This window comes from Lucilia sericata, unplaced genomic scaffold (genome assembly GCF_015586225.1).
Source record: "Lucilia sericata isolate MDLA Ls3-8-SP2 unplaced genomic scaffold, ASM1558622v1 Contig000244F_arrow, whole genome shotgun sequence".
NCBI lineage: Eukaryota > Metazoa > Arthropoda > Insecta > Diptera > Calliphoridae > Lucilia > Lucilia sericata.
Genome location: NW_023994270.1, coordinates 215,559 through 238,144, shown reverse-complemented (window position 1 = coordinate 238,144; position 22,586 = coordinate 215,559). Strand labels below are relative to the sequence as shown.

The 22,586-nt window shown below is 31.0% G+C and overlaps 1 protein-coding gene across 3 annotated transcripts in view; it reads left to right on the top strand.

The window, feature by feature from the left end:
* The window catches only part of LOC119602613 (mucin-5AC), a 69,376-nt gene that overhangs the window by 26,075 nt on the left and 20,715 nt on the right, over positions 1–22,586 (top strand). For 2 of the 3 annotated variants that reach the window (XM_037954220.1, XM_037954222.1), the window contains exon 2: positions 14,165–14,200. The exons of the other annotated variant lie outside the window; for it this stretch is intronic. The gene's annotated coding sequence lies outside the window, so the exon portion shown is untranslated. The remainder of the gene's footprint in view (positions 1–14,164; positions 14,201–22,586) is intronic. 3 annotated transcript variants of the gene reach the window in all.

Sequence of the window (22,586 nt, the reverse complement as noted above, 5' to 3'; positions counted from 1 at the left end):
TTGGGTTAAAATATGTTCTAACCTTTCATTCCAATAAGAACAACTTTTTAACTTACAGACAATAATCCTAAATGTCCCGTTGAAATCTCTGTCCTCAGTGTCCTTAGACTATATCTATCTAGTCCAATAAGTATCTTCGTTTATTTCGCATTAAATCTTGGTCTCTAAATACTTTACAACCCATTTTATCCTAAGTGAAACCTTACTGTCGACATAAATTATAACAACAGAACCCAGATCGATATGGTACCGTATCAGTTCCGTCGCTCTTAGACCACTTTTAGATGAGGGGACACCAACGTGCGACACCAACGTGCGACACGAGTCATGCGACACGAGTTTGTAGGCAAAGGGGGTAAAGAAGAAAGGGAAGTAGGAAAAGACGCACGAATCGTAATTTGAGGGGTTTTTTTGCTATCTCTTTTGTTACGCGTTCGTATTTTTGGCAGTTTCTTTATTTTTATTCTGCACTCAGGCAGTGAAGATCGTCTGCGATCACTCTAATGCATGAATCAGTGTTGCCACTTGCAATATTTTGAATTTCATTTACATTTCATTTAATCCAAAAACAATAAACATTTTAAATATTTGCTTGTTAAATTTTAGTTATTTTTATGAAAAATGTAAATAATTAAATAAATAAATATAAAACAAGCAAAAACATATTTATTAGAAATTTAATTAACAAATATTTTAAAAATTAACATATTTAATGTTAAACAAAATAATAGAAACAATATGGCAACACTATCAAATAAATGTCGCACGCCTTCTGAGTCGCCATCTAAACGTTCATTATTTTACGAAGGGCATTTAAAAGAGAATTGAGAAAAAACACCGCGACATGACCCCTCAACTAAAAGTGCTCTTAAAAGACACTGCACGCGTCTGGGAGTAATAAGCAGACGGCAAGGGTGCCCACATCTTGCACCCTTCGGCAAATACTGCACACTACTAGAATATATTATCGGATCAATATCAATCGTTCTTAATTGTCTATAATTGTTGCTGATGAATTGAGTATCAGCCATCAATCTCTCTGCTTTAGTCTGATAGGTTTCAAAACTTTCGGCTTTAAGTGACTCGACGTTCCCCCTTTGGGTACGAAACCCCTAAACTCCCTCTACCACTTGGGGAGATAGATAGTTACTACTAAGACACCTCTTGACAAATTTCCATTAAAAGAAATAAACGGGTTTCAATCTCTGGAGTGTTTTAACACCGGGTTCGCAATATTAAATAAGCATTTCGATAATATAAGGACTGTTTTTAATCCGTGGACTTTATATCATTATCTCATGGTTTTTGTGACACTTGATGGTATGTACGGCATGTATGGCATTACGACATTCGAAAATTCGATCTTTAATGACGGTGAATTCTTCAGACTTTGTCCATATTGTATGCTGAAGTTGTAGATTCAGATATTTATTTATTTATATTGTAATTGATAAGTATTATGCAAATCTGGTTATATCCCTAATGTATAATACTTTGATTACGTGTGTATCATTATATTTAGCGTTTGTTTGTTGTACTCGAATGCCTGACCGTACATCATCTGTATGTACATACATACGTACATATGTATGTATAAATGTTAGTATGTTCTGTTGACTTAAGTGTGTATTTTGTAAAGCTGTACATCGCACAGTGGGACAATAAAAAAAGGAAATTTTTAAAACTTTGGAATTTCGATCTTTCAATAAATCTGAATTTCTTCAAACTCTGTAATTGGAAGCCGACACATTTTTCTATTTGTGACACGATTTCTCAGATTATAACTCATATATTTGTTGGATATTGAGGCAGATGAAACACAAGCACTTAAACTTAAATATTTACGTATTCCCTCCACTGTACATCGTACTATTATGTATGTACTACATAGAAATACATACTGAGATCTTTATACATATAAATATATAGAAAATATAAATATGTACAGAACAAGTGATGTCGGCTGCAATAAAAACAAAAGCAACAACAACAACAATAGCAGAAATAATAGAACAAACAACTAAGAAGCAGGAATGAACGAACGAACAAGTGTAGTGAGTGGTAGTGATACACACATGAAGTAGCTGCGGAAACTTGCATATTAAACTATACATATGTACATAGTTTGTATGTATGTATATACGATTGTCATCATTATGCATTTAGTATATAGTAAGTATATAGGTATATAAAATTATATTAACACAAACGGCGACACTACTATCAGAACATTTAGAGAACGCATTGTCTAATTGACACCTTCAAGTAGTTTAAACACACTTTGATAAGCAATAATAATTAAATGACATCAATTTCTGTTCTTTCTATTTTATTTATTCTATACTATATTCGCGTGCTCTCCCTCTCTCTCTGTTCCTCACTATTTCTCCCTCCCAGCTTTCTCTAGATTTGAATTGCAAATTTCAGATTACTTACACATTATTATAATTTAATTTGCAAATATTATCGCAATATTTTCTTAATCTTAAATTTGTTTAAAAACATCTGTGATTAATTGCTCTATACAAATAATTAAATATACATATATTTATAAAATGAATTTATTTATGTATTTATTTAACGTATGGTTGTGATACTACCCCTGCTCCTTACCTCCGCCAATAATAGAAATGATAATGATGAATTGTCATTCAAATTGTGCCTGTTTACATGCTAATTATACGTTTTTATAAAGTCAATTTAGCGTTTTTATCTACTATTTGCCGGTTGTAATGAGTTTAATGAACTTAATCTTAAATCGTTTGAGTTAAATCTTTTGTTTTTTAAGTTTTTGAATTGTTTAAAAATGGATTAATAAAGTTGCTGTGTTTATCAGATCTATGTTGGTCCTTTACTATAACATAGTTTGCTGTTCATTTAGAATGATCTTAATAATAACAAACTCTTCCAAGTTTATTAGGCTATATAGAAAGATAGAGTGTGAGAAGTGTTCTATCACCAACACCAATTTTTCAAACAATTAACTGATTATTCTTGGCTGTGGTAATAGCAGATAGTATGCTACTACCACTAGCAGAATATTCAAAATGCTCTAACCCTTTGAATTCCTTAAGGCTTACTTAAGGTATCGGTAGCATATCAAACCGTACGGATTAACAGTTCTTTGCGAAGTTATTTAGACGAAAAAGAATAGGAGCTATCTTGGTACAAGTCTCTTTCATGATCTGTATTCTCAGTAGGATGTATAAAAATTATCTTCAGATTGTCACCATGTTCAAAATTTCCTCCGAGTGCTTCTGACAAATGCTAAGCTTTGCAGGACGGGAAGCCTCCTTAGAATTAGAGCATTCCCAAGGTATTATTCTAAGTGGACACAAATGATTACCTGTACAATTATACAAAATGTGACATGTGGAGAGGAAAGTGAAACTCTGGAGAATTTTCTTTATAATTGCCAGGGTATCGTAAAAATTAGATTCAAATATCTTGGAAGCGACATTATTCCGGCTACAACATCTCTCACGAACATTGATTAGAACATTCATCCAGGAAATCCAGGAAACTTTGTTTCTGGACCTTCATATAACATTTTTAATGAAAAGGACCACATAATAGGTCTGATAGTGATCTAGGTGTACTAGTCCACTCGGGAATAAGCGGAAGAACGAATGCAATTGAGACGTGACGAATGCAAAACCGTTCGAGGTAATAACAAATGGACAAAAAACACGGGCGAATCCGAAAACCAATAAAGGAACACGATGATTCTACTATAAGAGAACAAGCGTCCCACTACATTCTTGGTTAGTATGATGGTACGTATTCTGAGTGGCCACACAGGATTGCGGGAACAACTATATAAAGTGGTATGAAGAGTTTCAAACGAACCTCTTTGTCATTGACAAGTTTTCATCGAAATAAGATCCAAATATTTTGGGAAAGATGTTATTACAGATACTATATCCCTTGTGAAACATTGAATGCAAAAGTCTAAGGAACAACGTTCAAGAACTGAGTTTTTACCATATTTTCCATGTATGACCGCACAACAGACCAGACAAGGGCCATGGTGTATTTTTTCGGATCCGACAAACGCAAAACCGTTCTTGAGCAAAACATGGAATTCCCACTATTCCATGTCTTGTTAACATAATAGATAACTCTAACTATAAGAGAACGAGAAGGCTCCCCAGTGATAGTAAATCTGAGGTTAGTTCTTTGCTATGTATTCTGACTGGACCCACACCTTACTACACTTTAATTTAAACGAATTTGACAACATTTTTCATTTAAGGAACTTTTTCCCAACTTAACTCTTTGACAAAGTGGCGATTGTTTATGATGATGACCATCACGACTAACTAGATGATTATGATGATGCTAAAGTAATGATCGTAATAATGATACCTTTAAAAGTAAATTGTAACAACAACTTTTGTGTTGGTACTCGTATACATGCTGCAGTTACTCACAATAATAGTTGTTGTATAGTTGCGTTGCAATACTATTTCTGTTGTAGTTTTCATTGGAAAATTGTGGTTACAACAATGTGTGCATATGTACGAACGCATTTTCTGGATGAAGAGGTCTGAGGCGTAAATAAGGGTAGATTGGATGGAGCCTTTCTAGGGAGACTTTTATTGTGTTGCAAAACAATACAAGATGACGATGACAATAACCAAGATGATGATGATGTTGTTGTTATTAGTGTTGGTGTTAGTGTTGCTGAAGGTGAAAATTGGTATGATGCAGTGGTGGAGTGGGTTGCGGTAGAGGGTATCGTGTTATTATAAACATTAATATCTACATCTCCGTTTCCTTTTCCATTTTGTGTCTTTTCGATGGCGTTTCATTTCGTTTTGTTTCATTTATTATTAAATTTTAGTTTGTTTGCGTTCGTTGGAACGATGATGATGATGATGACGATGGAGTGTCGTCGCTGTATTTTAGTACAATTTAATCTAAATCTTGTAGTCAAGTACACGCCGAACTACAAAAACATGCACTTGTTATTGTTTGTGTAGTTTTTGCAGTTGCAGTTCTTCTGACAAATACTTATGTATGTATAGATTGTATATATGTATGTATTCATACTATTCAAATGTGTTTTTGTATATACAAGTATATTGTTGCTGCCACCATAGTTCTGCCGCCGCCGTTGTCTTTAACTCACTAATGCAGTTGATTTGTTTATTTAGGATTTTTTCTCTTTGTATATACATAATATAATGCATTGATATAACAAATACATATGTATATATTTACATACATATGTAAGTATTATATAAAATATTTACTTACTCATATCAAATCTTTAAAAATTTCACAATATTTTGTTTTTACGTTAACAAAATATATTGATTTATTGGTTTTATTAACTAAAAATATTTCGAGGCAATTAAAATAAACTTACAGAACTTCTCATGGGATTTTCTGAGATATAAATCAAAAATTTTTACAACTTAATGATAATTTTAATCACTTGAACAAATTCTAATGAAAATTCGAAGGACATTAACTTGTTCAATTTTGAGAGGGTAATACAATCAAGATTTATTATACATATATGTACATATATACGATTTTTATTGTTTTACAGATCAAGAAGAAATGGATTTCCAAAATCATTGGCCTAACATTTAAGAAAGTTATAGTTAAAGACTGACTAGAGTATAGTACAACGGGAATCAGTTGACCGCATTATTCTGTTCTTGTCTTTTGAGCACCTTCAGGGAATAACATCTCCAACAAGAAGAAGTGCCTTTCGGCACCACATGAGTACTTCCTGCACATCTTTGTTATTGCTTTCCGATCTAGAGAGCTGTTACCAGTAACTCAGGTTCCACTAGACATAAAATTCAAAGAGTTTATAACTAACGGCTAACTAGCGTTCCTCTCTAGTAATTCCGATTCATTGCGTTTTACAATTTCATTTATAATTGACAGATATTGTAATAAATTAATACAATTTCTTCGAATCATGTAATATTACAGTTTTAAAATAAATAAATTTGTAATTAATACAAGTTACAATTACATATTAATTTATTTAAACACTTTAATAATTCCGTCATAGTAAATAAAATATTTACATATTAATAAACCATATTATTTGTTTAAATTTTTAATTGGTATAATTAAAAAAGACTTTCTATTTATCCCATTATTTCAATTGATTATAAAACAATTACGAAAAATCGTAGCAAAACAAACAAAACGACAATCGATTCAAACCCATTACGGCCAATTTAGTGTCTATGATATGCCTACAACGATTAATAAATAAATATTTTATTTGTTGTTAAACAATTTAAAAAAAATCTCTATTTAATAATCACAACATTTTATAAATAACACTTGAATATATTTTGTTATGAAAGCAACAACAATCAATACGTTAAATAAAAATAATAAGAAAAAAAAACACACAACGAAATCAAACAAAAACAACAACTACTTGTACAACACACAAGCCGACATACATACACTGTTGCCAATTTAGCTATTTTCTCGTCAAATCTAGCGATTTTTAATCCCATTTTGCGGGGAAAAATATGATTTAGCTATTAGCGGGAAATCTAGCGATTTTTCTTTAGATTTCAAGGCATTTTTTATTCATTTATATTTTGATAATATCGCTTAAAAGTTGCTACGAATGACGATATTTACATATATGTATGTATATAAAAATATTCATTCAATGTAAATTATTTGAGAACATTATTTTGAATGTTCTGAAGAACATAATTAGGTGCAAATATTTGTGCGTACAGGTAAAGTTATACGAAAAACTTTAAAAGGGGTATATTTTGTTGTACTCAATTAAAAAACGAATATTTAATTATTCTAGTCTTTTAGTAAGTGAGTGAGTGATAATAAAATTTACCATAACTCTAAAAAATAGTGAACATTGGAAATAAGTGACGAAAGGATCGATCCATGAAGTCCTAAAAATTTACATCATTTCTAAGGCGTATAGGGCCGCATATCGATATTGCAGATAAACTTCCCACAAAAGGAGTGTATAATAATAATCTTGGGTGCCCCGGTAGGCTAGTTGGTAGTGTGCTAGCCTGTCAGTCTGGGGGTTGTGGGTTCGATTCCCAGCAGAGATCCTGTTCTGCTACACTACAACGGTCGTATGGTTATCGTCACCCTGCTCGGTAAATTAGGTTAGAATATAATTTGTAATTGTATTGTAATGGAAAAATATATAATACTCTTATACCGAAAATAAAGGATCGATCCATAAAGGCCAGCATTTCGAAATACAATTTATTTTTACAACATTTCTAAAGCAATCGCATATCGAAATTAACCTCAACTTGACATTTTTCCTAACCCAAAGTGAAAATATTTAACATAAAAAAAGATTCTCTTATGTGTTTGTTATAAGATGTGTTTGTATCACTATCCCATTCCTACGTACGTATATAGATTTTAGCGATAAATCGCTGACTTTTTAGAATAATATAAAAAATCTGAAAAATTTAGCTAGTTTTTTTTTTAGCTATTTCTTATCAGAATCATATAATAAATATTATTTTGACGATTTATCGCTAAATTTTTCAAAATGTCTTGAATTTAGCTATTTTCTAGCTATTTTTCAGTCGACTTTAGCGATAGTTTTGGGAAAAAAGTTGGCAACAGTGCATACATATAATAAAAAACAAAGTGTTAAAAGTTAAAGAAGAAAAAAATTAAAATAATAAATACGAATTATAAATGAAGAAACAAAAGGAGAGAAAAGCAAATGTGTGACAAAAAGTGATAAACTAAAAAGAACAAAAAAAAATACATCACATTATGTGTGAGAGTAAAATAATGGATGGATACTTCTCATACAAACATGAATACATACATTCATATAACTATAAATTGACAGCAATAACAACAACAATAATAATATTATAATAGCAATATCAACAACAGCAACAACAAACCAAATTGGTATTATTTCGTATGTAAGTTTGTTGAATTGTATGGTCGTTTGGTCGGTCACCGACCAAATACCAAAAGACACATTAAAAAAAAAAGAAGATAAAAACCAAAAACAAATAAAACCAACCTAATACAATAAATTATTCGGGCGGACGATGATAGTCGTCTGTTAAAAACGTAAAGAACAAGATAGTGTGTAGTGAGTGTGTTGCTTTAGAAAAGCAAAAAACAGAAATAAAAAACAACAAGAACAAACAATCAAGCAGTGCACGTTGTATTTGAAATAAAATTGCAAAAAAAAGTTTGTTTAAACAAACGTCAGACATCGTGACAGACACAGTACAATCATTCACTCTCTGTTACACTACCCTCTTAAACGATGTTGCCAGACATATTTTATAGAAAATATATTTTTCTTAATATATCAGCTGTTTGCTGTTAATCATTGATCTGTAATTCTCGCTATGTAATATCTCTGCCCTTATTAACACCATTTTCAAAGAAGTTTAAACCCATGATAATGTAGATCCGGTAACTCTGTTTTACAACCGATTCTCAACAGTGGGCCTGTCTTGCCATGCTTTTTTTTATTGTTTTGTATTTTATTTTGGTTTTACTGTGTTGTTTTCTCCACTCTGTGTATTTTTTTTGTTGTGGTTTTGATGTTATCGTTGTTGTTTTTGTTGATGTGCTTGTTTGGGGAATTAAAACAACTCGCGTGAATGCTTATTTGTGAAAACACGATGTCAAGTATACGCGATGATAAATAATAATACTACGTATGTATGAAAAGAATGAATATTATTGCCATTGCTGTTGTTTCTGTTATTATTTTTAGTGTTGTTATTATTATTCTATAGTATTTACATATATCTATGCTTAAACAAATAAACCACATAAAGACAAATATACATACAAACAAACTACTCGAAATAAAACGAAGTGCTAGCAAGTGAGAAAATGTAAAATATTCGTATAGGTACGATTCAAATTTGTAAAATCGAAGAGTATAAAAATTGGAAATGACAGGTAGTAAACTATCACTCAACGATTTTATCGCTTCTAAATGCCGTAATTACAAAGAAAGCAGACTTGTTCACGGCTTTAGAGCATTCACCGAGCGTATCTTCAATGACCTAATATCTCCTCATTATACTTGTAGTACAGAGGCAGCAAGATTGGCGAATGGACTAGATGATATTCGCAGTACCAACTCAAGCGAACCACGTCTTATTCAGCTGCTCAGCGACAGCAGCAGATTGGCAAGCGGAATAAATGGTTAGATCATCTGAAGAACTGTAACCAAAGTTTAGGAGTTAATAAGCTGTTGTCTACGGTTTAGTCTCTATCATACTCTACGAAAAGGAAGTTTGCAGATAATATCATATCCGATCCTGAACGTTGCTCGCATGCATTCTGCCGGCTTTTCATTGAGCACACAAAGAGATAAGGTGAAACGGAGTGTTGTCCGCAAACTTCACAATTTTTCAATCTAGGACCTACCACAACCATACAACGCTTCCGGTGTTGCTAAGACCAGCGGGTAGTTTTGTACCTGCCGAAGTTTTCAATCTGTCAGTGAATAGCCTAATCATTCCTAATGCTTGGAAAATGTGTAAATCATACCGATTCTTAATCCGGATAAGATGCGATTAAAGGAAACTCATAGAGGTCAATATTTCTCCTGTCGCGAAGATTTTCCACGCTATTCTCCTCCCCCAGTTGACATGCCACCTCGCAGCAGTTCATCACATTATAATACTGATCAAACAGTTTCTCCTGTCATCGAAGGAGTCATCCTAACTTTGACATTACACAGTTTAATACTTCCCCGAGACATGTCAGGAAGGACTTTCGTGTTCACAGGGAAAACACACTGAGATATGCGCAGGATCCGTTATAACACAACTCGTATACAAAAGCTTCAATCGGTATTCATAGAGGCTCCATTAACTTCGCGGTTGGAGGCCGTCCACCGCAAATAGCAGAATCACAAGAAAACCTGCCGTGCAAAACAAGAGTGGTTCTGTAACAATTCTGTAACAATTGATGCCTACTGGGCCCTCATAGACCGTGCGGTCCCTAATGAATGTCCAGCTTGTGTTCGGGGTCCTCATGATACCCACCACATATTCAGCTGTCTACCCAACCCTTCTACACTTTGTCCAATTGATTAATTGACGAACCCTGTTTAAGCCTGGAACTCAATGCGGAGTATCTGTTACAACAACAACTAACAGGGCTTATATGTAGGTAACCAATAGGATTTCTTTATCCATACCCCAAGTGCTGGCAGCTAACGCTTTAAAAACATAGTTTTTACTTCGAAAGTACATAGTTCATCCGCATAAGATCACATCCACACCTTGTGTGGGTTCAAAATGTTGCAGTTGATCAAGAGCGTCTAGAAGTTGAAGCGTTTAGAAGTTTAGATTGTTTGTCTATAAACTCTAAAAAAGACTGACGATCACTATGATAACTAACGATAACTTTATGTAAATACTGTGGCTGTTAAAAGAGAAGATGCCTCGATCTTCGTGGCAGTTTATGAAGGAATATCGAAGAAGATTGTCCCTCAGAGAACCATATAATCCGTTTCTAACATATAATCTGGATGAAGTCCCTTCTGGGTCCATTTTGATTCTTTGATTGAAACCTCTGACTTATACACGGTTAAGTCAGTAATTCGGTATAAATTCAGTGCTATTGCCGAGACAGCAGATAACAGATTGGCATTTCTCTCATTAGTGAACAATACAATACTTGTCTCTTCAAGAATGGCCGTATTAAAGTGATATGAGTAAACTTTAATCGGTTGATAATTGAAAAATTTTTAATATTCAGATTGTATTTTTCGAATTACTGGAGCGCCAATGGAGCTCAAATGTTTACAGTGTTTATAATTTCAATTACAATTTTAAATGCAAAAATAAAAATGTGTTACCAAAAGAAAGATAAACAAAAAATACGTGAATAAACAAGTTGCTTACATTAAAATGCATTTTTTTAAATAAATTGTAAAAAAAAAACTAATTGTAGATTATAAATTTCTACGAAAAGTAGTGTCAACAACTGAGGTTGTTTAAAAAAAATTAATAAAAAATAACAACAAAAAATTAACATCATAATAAAGAGCTGAAACGACCAACTTACTAAGTGCATTTAGTATATTTTTTTGTTCATAAATCCAATAAAATGAATAGACGAATGAGGGAGAAGCAGAAGGAGATAGTAGTTGGAAAAGCTATTCGTAACTAACTACTAGTAATAGTTGTGAAAAATCAACATATTCATGTTGATTACAGCTAAATACACAGACGGACGGATGGATGGACGGACAGACAGGAGCACGGGCACAATTTAAAGTTTCAAACTTAAATGCTAAACGTTTTTGCTAATCAGTAATTACGATTATTTATAATGGTTGTCATAATTTATTTTATTTGTTTATTTGTATTACTTTTTATTTTATTTTTTGTATAGCTTCTGTTGTAGTTTTTTTTTGTTTTTTCACTTTAGAACTTGTTTAACCAGATTAGTTGGTCTTTCTTCATTAATGACCAGTCAGCGAAATAGAGCAACAAGCTCCTCGAATGTCTGCCGTTTTTTTTTCGATGTTGTTGATGATGATGGTACTTGTAGAAGTATTAGCAGAGATTTTAAGTTATTTGTATTTCTTTTTTATAAGTTTTCTAAGTTGTTCGTCTATTTTATTTGAGTGTGTGTGTGTGTGTGTGTGCTAAACGTATAGAAATAACATAGAATTAATTTTTACATAAAATTATGTGGGTCGAAACTGAAAGATACATAATTTACAGTGTTTGGTCATATTAATGAGGACATTCATCAACAACATATGTACATACAAATTGCTCATATGTAGTATTTGTTAGAAATCACACAAAATATTTGTAGTTTTTTGTGTCTTTAACAAATCGTTGGTCATTTTTCTTTAGCACAATATTCTTCAATTGAATGAGAACGTCTAGGCCACAGTCAAAGTTGTAATACATTCACTGCACCTGTTCTGTTATTTGGCTGTTTTTTTCTTCAAATTTTATGCAATTTTCAAAAGATAGAGTGCAACATGTGCAAAATGAACTTCATTCATAATTTCTGGTACAAGTATTATCGACACCAATGAATTTAATCCATTTACATATCACCAAATATGAGGACTTCGGGTTTATACGACTCTGAGGCAGAAACACTAGAGAAAATAAAATCCAAACATCAAAAGAACACACTCGGTTTTAATATCTATAGAACAGGGAAATACTTAGTATTCAGCTGGTATAAGAAACTTCGGCGGAACATATTAAAAACTAAAGTTTTTAATAAGTATTTCGAAAGTACTCCTGTGAACAAATAAATATTCAACTGTCACCATGAAGCCTGCTCTCCGCGGGTCATGTTATCTTTACGAACTTGCAGCTTGAAAGTCAAATGAATTAGTTTTGGTGGGTAGTCCCGTAATTGTGTATGGAATATCATCGGTAGAAGAAATCACAAATAAAAGTTTAGCGGAGACAAATCGCAAATCGTGTGACACGTAAGATAGTAATAATCAAATTCTAACGCTTGCCGTTGACATAGATACAAGGTCCGAAATCCCCACCAAACACTGACTTTCGGGATACATTAAAAAGATACAAGACTATACAAAATAATTGGCGGTGGCGGCTCGAACTTTTTAGATCGGCGGTCTGTTATTAAATATACCGGCGGCCGCTAAAATGTCGGCTAAATGTTTTATTGAAATGTATCTCTATATAAGTATTTTCTAGAAAAGATATTCATTATTACAACTATTTATATGAACAATTTTCTATATATACTATAGTCTTGTCTATATAATCGCCCGGCCAATTGTATCGACTATATTGTATTGTCTCTATAAAGCTGGAGGTCCAGACTACGAGTCTTCGTGGCAAAGCATTTTATGCTTCTCATATATTCTTTGCGTCCTACGCATCAAGTTACATGCTACGATTCTTAAGCGTCAAATTTTTGCTTTATTTACAAAGAACTTTGAGTTTTTTTAAGTTTTTTGTTTATATTTTCACAATTTAACTCGTTTTAGTTATTAAAATTGATAAATACACATTAAAAATAGAATATAAATTGTCAAAATCAGCTGACATATTCGTGCGCCGATTATGACGCTTACAAAAGTAGACAGTAGATCTACTTTAAGCATTCTACGCGTCAAGGCATTTTGTGATTGTAACCTCTAGCACACAACAACATTGATTCTACTTTTTTGACAGCCGCGTAGAATGCGAAGAAGCGTAGATCGCGTGGTGTGGACCTCCAGCTAAAATTTTTCACAATTTAAATATATGAACATAATATAATGTGGCAACTCGTTTAAATTTGTCTGTAAATAAAGGCAACTCAGCCACGGCGGCGTGGCTTGGCAAGATATGGCCGGCGACCAGCCGCCGCTGATTTGAGCCGAGTCGGCGTGTTTCCCTGTGGTATCATTCAAATTCAACAATTTAATTTGTTGACGAAAAAATTAGCTTTTTTCTTGATGAAAATTTCCTCTAATAAACCATTAATAACTTTATTAATTGTTTATGAATTCTGGAATAAATTTAACAAATCAGGTCTATATATGCAGTTTTATAACAGTATGCATTTCTTGTATATAAAGTTTGCTATTAAATTTTCTTTATAATACAATAATAAAATCATTTCACGCTTGGAAAATTTAACGGATTTTTATATTTGTTTTTTTTTTTTTCAATTCAAAAACGCGATATTAGTAGATGTGTTTAAATTGGCCTTGGTAGAAAAATAAAATTGTGTTAAATATCAGTTTTATTAATGCTAATGATTATTACAACATTTTTCAAGTAAAGTTTGTTAAAGAAATGGAAAATATTTGATTTGTATAAAAAACAAACTGAATAATTTTATTTAAATCTATAAATTAGTGAAATCTAATATTAAACAAAGAAAACTGCTAGAAGTAAAACTATTAATTTTAATATTTCTATTAAATATATTACTGTAATTCATAATTTTTAACACTAACGTAACAATCAATTCAAATAAATGCTAATTAATTTAACAACCTATAAATAATTAAGTTTTTATTAATATTGTTGTTAGATTATTATTATAAAATAACTAAATAATTAGCGCTATTATTAATATTATGCATTCATAAATTATAAAGTTTAAATACGTTTTATTTAAGTTGCATTTTTAATTATTTAAATTAATTTTCTCTCCTTTTTTTTCTTTTTTCTAGGTACGAACATTTTTGCTTAATAAATTTCATATAATTGTAAGTATTTATGTTTTTTTAAATAGAAAAATATTTAAAAATTATTTTTATTTTATCTCGCATTTATTCCTGTTCTTATTACGTTTCTCTAGTTCTTCTTCTTTTCTGGAATACTACAAATTCGTTAAACAAAAAAAATATAGACTAATAAATCTTAAAATTTGTTAATGACTTTTACAAACAGGTTTTTGTTAACGACTTTTGGTTAAAAAAAAATACATACAAACGTAGCCAACATTAAATAAAATATTAAACAAAAACAATATTCCCAGCCAAAGTAAATATACCTTCCCATTGTTCAAATATTTGGCCAAATAAATAACATTTATAAAACAAAAAAGTTAATTTTTTATTACATTAAAATTAGCAAATTTTATCTGTATAATGTTTAACTCAATTCTCTTTACTTCTTAAACACATTTAGATAATTTAAATTAATTTCATTTCAATTATTTGCATTTAATAATCTCTAAATTTCACTTCTTTTGTTTCTTTTTCAATAAAACTGATAAAAGTAAAAATGTGTATTTTATTTTACATTTACCTCTTCTTGTATTGATTTAATCAAAATTCTAATCAAAATAATTTCCAAAAATTTCTATCTATTTGTGTTTATATACGGAAATTTATCAGTATTTGTTAAACCGTATAAATGTATGAGTTATGTAGTGTATATAATGCTTAATGGGTTCACCTAAAATCCCAACAAAATTAAGGTGTAATTTTACTCAACCTTCACTTCGAACGTTCGCCCGAAAGCACTCATTGGAGAATAGGTTGTAAGAGACAGAATAGAGAAAGTTAAGTTCTCGAAAATTTCATTTAAACTTTCTCATCGAAAGTGACGTAAATAACTTTTACACGAATTTTATTTATGCGGACATATATCTTGTAATTGATGTGTCGATTGTTCAGTTCTTTAATTCAGGTTCAGTTCTGGTTTATTTCTGGTTCAGTTTTAGTTCAGTTCTAGTTCAGTTCTAGTTCAGTTCTAGTTCAGTTCTAGTTCAGTTGTAGTTGAGCTCTAGTTCAGTTCTAGTTCAGTTCTAGCTCAGTTCTAGTTCAGTTCTAGTTCAGTTCTAGTTCAGTTCTAGTTCAGTTCTAGTTCAGTTCTAGTTCAGTTCTAGTTCAGTTCTAGTGCAGTTCTAGTTCAGTTCTAGTGCAGTTCTAGTTCAGTTCTAGTTCAGTTCTAGTTCAGTTCTAGTTCAGTTCTAGTTCAGTTCTAGTTGAGTTCTAGTTCTAATTCAGTTCTAGTTCTAATTCAGTTCTAGTTCAGTTCTAGTTCAGTTCTAGTTCAATTCTAGTTCAGTTCTAGTTCAGTTCTAGTTCAGTTCTAGTTCAGTTCTAGTTCAGTTCTAGTTCAGTTCTAGTTCTAGTTCAGTTCTAGTTCAGTTCTAGTTCAGTTCTAGTTCAGTTCTAGTTCAGTTCTAGTTCAGTTCTAGTTCAGTTCTAGTTCAGTTCTAGTTCAGTTCTAGTTCAGTTCTAGTTCAGTTCTAGTTCAGTTCTAGTTCAGTTCTAGTTCAGTTCTAGTTCAGTTCTAGTTCAGTTCTAGTTCAGTTCTAGTTCAGTTCTAGTTCAGTTCTAGTTCAGTTCTAGTTCAGTTCTAGTTCAGTTCTAGTTCAGTTCTAGTTCAGTTCTAGTTCAGTTCTAGTTCAGTTCTAGTTCAGTTCTAGTTCAGTTCTAGTTCAGTTCTAGTTCAGTTCTAGTTCAGTTCTAGTTCAGTTCTAGTTCTGTTCTAGTTCAGTTCTAGTTCAGTTCTAGTTCAGTTCTAGTTCAGTTCAGTTCTAGTTCAGTTCTAGTTCAGTTCTAGTTCAGTTCTAGTTCAATTCTAGTTCAGTTCTAGTTCAGTTCTAGTTCAGTTCTAGTTCAGTTCTAGTTCAGATCTAGTTCCGTTCTAGTTCAGTTCTAGTTCAGTTCTGGTTCAGATCTAGTTCAGTTCTAGTTCAGTTCTAGTTCAGTTCTAGTTTAGTTCTAGTTTAGTTCTAGTTCAGTTCTAGTTCAGTTCTAGTTGAGTTCTAGTTCAGTTCTAGTTCAGTTCTAGTTCAGTTCTAGTTCGGTTCTAGTTCAGTTCTAGTTCAGTTCTAGTTCAGTTCTAGTTCAGTTCTAGTTCAGTTCTAGTTCAGTTCTAGTTCAGTTCTAGTTCAGTTCTAGTTCAGTTCTAGTTCAGTTCTAGTTCAGTTCTAGTTCAGTTCTAGTTCAGTTCTAGTTCAGTTCTAGTTCAGTTCTAGTTCAATTCCAGTTTAGTTCTATTTTAATTCCAGTTCAATTCTAGCTCAGATCTATATCAATTCTAGTTCTGTTCTAGTTCAATTCCAGTTTAGTTCTATTTTAATTCCAATTCAGTTCAGTTCTTGTTCTGTTGTAGTTCCATTTTAGTTAAGTTCTAGATTTTGTTATAGGTCAGTCCAATTTCAGATCTAATTCGGTTATAAAACGGGTTTAGTTCATTTTCTAGATCTAGTACAGTTTTATTCTAGTTGTTATCTAGTTTTATTCCAATTTTGTTCTAATTCTTTTACTTCTAGAAGTTTTGTGAAATTGAACCGGATTTAAAATGAACACTGATTTATGTGTTTGTATTTCATTGTGGATATACATACACATACATATGTATGTAATGAATTTAGTATACATATAAATAATATAAATATCCTTCATATAACTATATTGATATCTAAACTTATCGATTAGGCAGAGCTGTAACAGTATGTTAAAGTACATATTAGAATCGTTATGTACCTATACATTCAATATCTTAATAGACCTCCATGCAAATGTTTACGAGCTTCCGTGCATTAAGACTTGTATTTAAAGAATTTAAGGTATTTTGGAAAAACCTCTTTGATGAATTAAAACCAGAAATATACTCGTATCAGTTTAATTTGTAAAGTATCATTCCGTTTTTTTTTTTTTTTCAAATTGAAATGATACTTTAAAGTGCATCTCGGTACAATTTAAATAGTAAAGTGCACCTAAAATGGAATATGTATTCGTATGCTGCCAACACCAGCACCATCATCTCCACTAACTCGCTCACTCACTCACTCACTACCAGCATCGTCGTCGTCGTAGTCAACATCATTATCAACATCATGTGTGTTTGTGTTTTTCTCTATATGAGTTGTGTTGCACTATTGTTCTCGTTTGGTAACCATTTATATGTTTTGTGCAACAACTCAGGGATGTCTAAATAGTCAGTTAGTTGTTGTTTAGTTTAGTTTAGTTTAGTCGGTTGTTGTTGTATAGTTGTTGGTTGGTACTAGATGTTGTTGTTTTGTATCTGTAAATACACAGATAATATCTGTCGTTGTGTTAGTTTATTGCTAAAGTATTTGTGTGTATCTTCAAACTATTTCTATAACTTGATGTTTTCATACATACAAAACATACTCAGCAGTTTTACTAGTTACCAAAGAATCCCTCTTAAATTCCACAAATGTCTATTACAATTTACAAATAAGTGCAATTGATTACTTAGCATATCACTGGTAACCTATTTTGGGTACAATTATTACTTTCTGGTTCATAAGTAATCAGCAATCTATATTCAATTCCAATTTTGTAATCATTATTGGTAGTTAAAATCACTAGAAAGAGCGGTTTTGGCACTCGAAACTACTAGGTAGATATTTGTAAGTTTATATGTTGTAGTTGTATAGTCGTCGAAATATTTACATAACTGTTCTAATGTTTTACAACATACATATGTATGTATGTATGTATGTATAAAATACAGTAATGCATATATGTACTGTTTCGCATAGTTACATTAGAACATTTCTGTATGTTACTTTATACCTTTGTAAATTGGGAATAATTTATTTTTTCAAAATCTTTATTAATTACATTTTATCAAATTTAAAAGAAAACTAATTTTTTATAAGATCCAGTTATATTTAATGGATACATCTGAAATACATACTAATTTGTATGACAATATTTACTGCTTCGGGAGTGGATTACTTCGATTTTGTTTCTTCACAGCTACAACATTTCACGGACTTCCAGATCTAAACGAAATATAGAACCCTATTAGCTATGTATGAAACCTGCATTATGATTTGAGGTAACGTACTCCTTCATTGATGTTCCGAAATCAAATAGGTCCTAAATATAATGAGATTTTTTCATTAATACCGAATGCATAAAAATCGTTAAAGTATTGAATTAATAAAATGAAACGTTTAAATCTTTGTAATCAATAGAAAGAAAAATTTGTTTCATTAAACTCCAATATGTCGTAAATGTAATGAAATTTTATCATTAATACCAAATGCTAATATTGCTAAAGTAATGAAAAAAATTTCATTAATATAATGAAACGTTTGAAACTTTGTGATTAATAAAATGAAAAATTTGTTTCATCAAACTCCAAGATGTCGAAAATATAATGAAATTTTGTCATTAACTACTACAAATGCTTAAAAAAGAAGATCGAATAATTTCAAGTTATGAATTCTAAGTTATCGTAAATATAATGAAATGTTGTGATTAATAGCAAATGCATAAATATCGTTAAGCAATGAAGATAATTTCGTTAATATAAAGAAACATTTGATCTTTGTGATCGATAAAATGAAAAACTTGCTTCATTTAGCTCCAAGATGTCATAAATATAATGAAATTTTGTCAATAATACTAATTGCATAAATATCATGAAAGTAATGAAGAAAATTTCAGTAATATAATGAAACGTTTAAATCTTTGTGATCAATAGAAAGAAAAATTTGTTTCATTAAACTTCATTATGTCAAAATGCAATGAAATGTTGCCATTAATACCAAATGTAAATAATGAAGAAAATTTCATTAATATAATGAAACGTTAGAATCTTTGTGATCGATAAAAATGAAAAACTTCTTTCATTTAACTCTAAGTTTTCGTAAATATAATGAAATTTTGTCTTTAATAGCAAAGTTTCGTAAATGGAATGTAAAAAAAATTAAATTTATAAATATTTATTTGTTTAAGTAACTTTATGTTTGTATATGTATACAAATATATAGTTGTTGTTCATGACGGTGTTTCTCTCCATCCTTAGATACATTTTATTGTGCTGTTGTTGTTGTTGTTGTCTTTATTGCGTGTAAGTTTAACCAAATATACTCTATTCATATCTCTTTACATAACTACAAAATTTGAATGCAATATTTGTAAATTTCGCATTCTGGTAACAAAATCTATTTTCCTACAACACACACAACTTCAATACAAATCCATATAAACCATGAATACGTATTTACATACACATACATATACAAATAACATGCAATATGCTTTCATAATACAACTTATACACACTTACTAAAAACTTGCAACATAAATATGTTATATGTATGTATGTATTCGTTGTACACACACACACACCTATATATCAACACGCTTTATATTTTCGGCCACCTTGCTACCCAAATATTCTACCCACTTTACACACTGACAGTATTACGTAGTAAACACCGCACCTCTTTAGGTTGATTTTTCCCAGGCATCAGACATCCCTTTATCCTCTGTAATCCATTCAGCCAGCCAGCCAACCAACCATCTATCCATCCAAATATGTATGTTCATTCATGTATCCATCCATCCATCCTTTCACCCTCCACAGCCTCTTTCGTTAGTTGTGTGTGTTTTTTTTAATTTTTTGGAATTGTTGTAGTTTGTGTTATTATCCTATCTACTACTCATTCCAATTGTACCAGCATTTCATTCGTAGTTGCCGTTGTCATAATGGTCATCCATCCATAGTTCACCAAATGTATTCGAAGTTTAAAGAACAAAAATATTTTTGGTTTAAATTCTTTAAATACAATTGCAACACTGTGTCGTATTGAGATCAGTTAAACTACAGATAGAATTTTTGGTAAAAAAATGTTTGCTTTTACATTATGGCCTCAATTTTTTTCATTTGACTTAACACTATAATATTCGCCAAATATCATAATATGCATCCTCGCTATAGTCTCTAAATGAAGCCGCGGATTATGCCTAAAAAACCTAGCCCGTTATTACCCAGTGTCTCCGGTAAGTTATTGGTTAGTGTTCTAGTCTGGTAGACTAGTAAAGGAGCCGATCCTCCTTTCAAACTAACTGTTATCCAGCAATACTCAACAGTTCGCAATTTTCCCCAGAAACTCTATTCTAGGACAATAGCAATTTATGTGCCCAATCTAGTTTCTAGTCCCTCCTAAAATATATATTTATAGATTAACGACCCATTAAAATCCATATCATAATCCTAAGACTACATCTGTCTAATCCAAATGTACCTTGGGACTGCTTGATACTATCACGGAATCTATCAGAGATCATGCTATAATAGTGACAAATGTCTAATTTTACCTGTCCCTTCGAGTGAGATATAGATTCGACCCTGTCAACCTCATTACCCTGCCCTTGTAGCCAACAGAGTTTCATAAGTTCATTTAGAGTATTTCAACACCGTATGAGATAATCAATCCTCTGAGGCTGATTATCACAGACCCTAGAACGATGTGATCCATATCGCTAAGACTCAAAATAAAGTACTTACGTATCTTATTATAAGTAAGTCATTATAAATATACTTAAAAGTAATGCAGATGGTATGTAGTAGTCATTGAAAACTAAGTAGTTGTTAAAATACAAGCCACTACGGAGTTTTTGCCGGGTTCAGTCTGTAATGCGATCTTTCAGATTAGTCTACATAATAAACTTAATATTAAATACATTTTTTATAAACTATTATTTTTTTCGGGGACCAACACCAGTCTTAATTATACGATATCTTTAAATGGAAATATTTTTTTAAATAAAAACATAAATTTTAACATGTTTAGGCATAAAAGAAATTGTTTAAATATAAATATGCAAATTAGTTTTCAATTTTTTTCAAATATAACTTAATCTCAACTATTTATAAAAAAGAAATAAAAAAAATATACATAAATAATTTAGTGTGCGAATATATGAATATATTTATAATTATATACATACATATGTATACGTAGCATGTTACTAACCTATTTCTTTCTATTTTGTTTTATTCTTTCTTTTTTTTAATTTTTTTTCTTTCAATTAATATACACTTTATTTTTACTTAATATTGCTTTGTTTTGAGTTTTACACAGATAAATAAATAAGAACAACTACAACAAGAAAAAAAAAACAAACAAAATATAATAAAACACATTTAAAATAGCAAAAAATATCTTTAAATAAAAAAAAATAAATAAAAATATACACATATTTTTATTTATATACATTTATACACACATGTGTAGAATATACAGTAGAATATTGATGATGCTGTGGTACAAGAAATAACAGTTTATTTTTTATAATATTTAAGAAAACCTAAATAACAACACATCTAAAATTGTTCGATCAATAAACACTTTTATCGATTTTTATTTCTTTAAAAGATTTTCTGTTCATTTGTCATTCTACTGTACATATTGAATTTATCATTTATACTCAACTACATATGTACATATTTATGTTCATCTGTTCACTACCCTGCAGTTCATTTAACTGATTTCGCAAAGTCAATTTTGACTTCTCCATTCTATTCTCTATTATGTTTGTCAGTACGGGGAATTGTCACAGTATTTGTGAAAAGTAATTATTACAATTAAAAATTGTCCTAAATAATGTTCTACGAATCGCAATTTGATCTGTAAAGATGGCTTATTTGATTCAGTTATACATAGATATCAGAACATCTGATATTTTGAAAATAAATTTCATGACAATTTTTCAAAAGTATAAAATTTTGATATAGATTCTAATGATTAGGATATTTTATCCTAAATCGACGACTGATTGTCCCAGTAAACATATTACCTGTCAACTTCCAGGCCCTCTTATTCTCGACCCAATTACTAATAACTCGCGGCTAAGCTATTGATCTATATAACTACCACTTTTGTAACTAGTTCTTCATATTTTTCCTGTGAAATTTTATATTTTACATTTAGTTCTCAATATCGATAGTAATCCATGATTCTGAACTCACTTAGTGCTTCTCCAGACCTTCTAAGGAAATTTACCCACTGATGTAGGGACCAATTAATAATAATAACTCGTGGCTCGGCATTCGCTATAGAACTAATTTTTTATTTCGTGGTTTTATTCGAAATTATCACCTCTAGTTTTGTTTTCGGGGCCCAAGGAATAGTTGTTGCTTTAGAAGTCTTTTAGTATCACAATAAAGTTCCACAGAACTGCTTTTGTAATAAATGGCGACGAGGTTCTTTTTGCACCGATTCTTTAACTAGTCAAGTTAGAATAAATTTTTAATTTCCTGTGAAATGTTGTATTTTACATTCAGTCCTCAATATCGAGGCTATTTCATCATTCTGAACTCAATAAAAAGAAGATGCACCAGGTGGCACTGTAACAGAGCTCA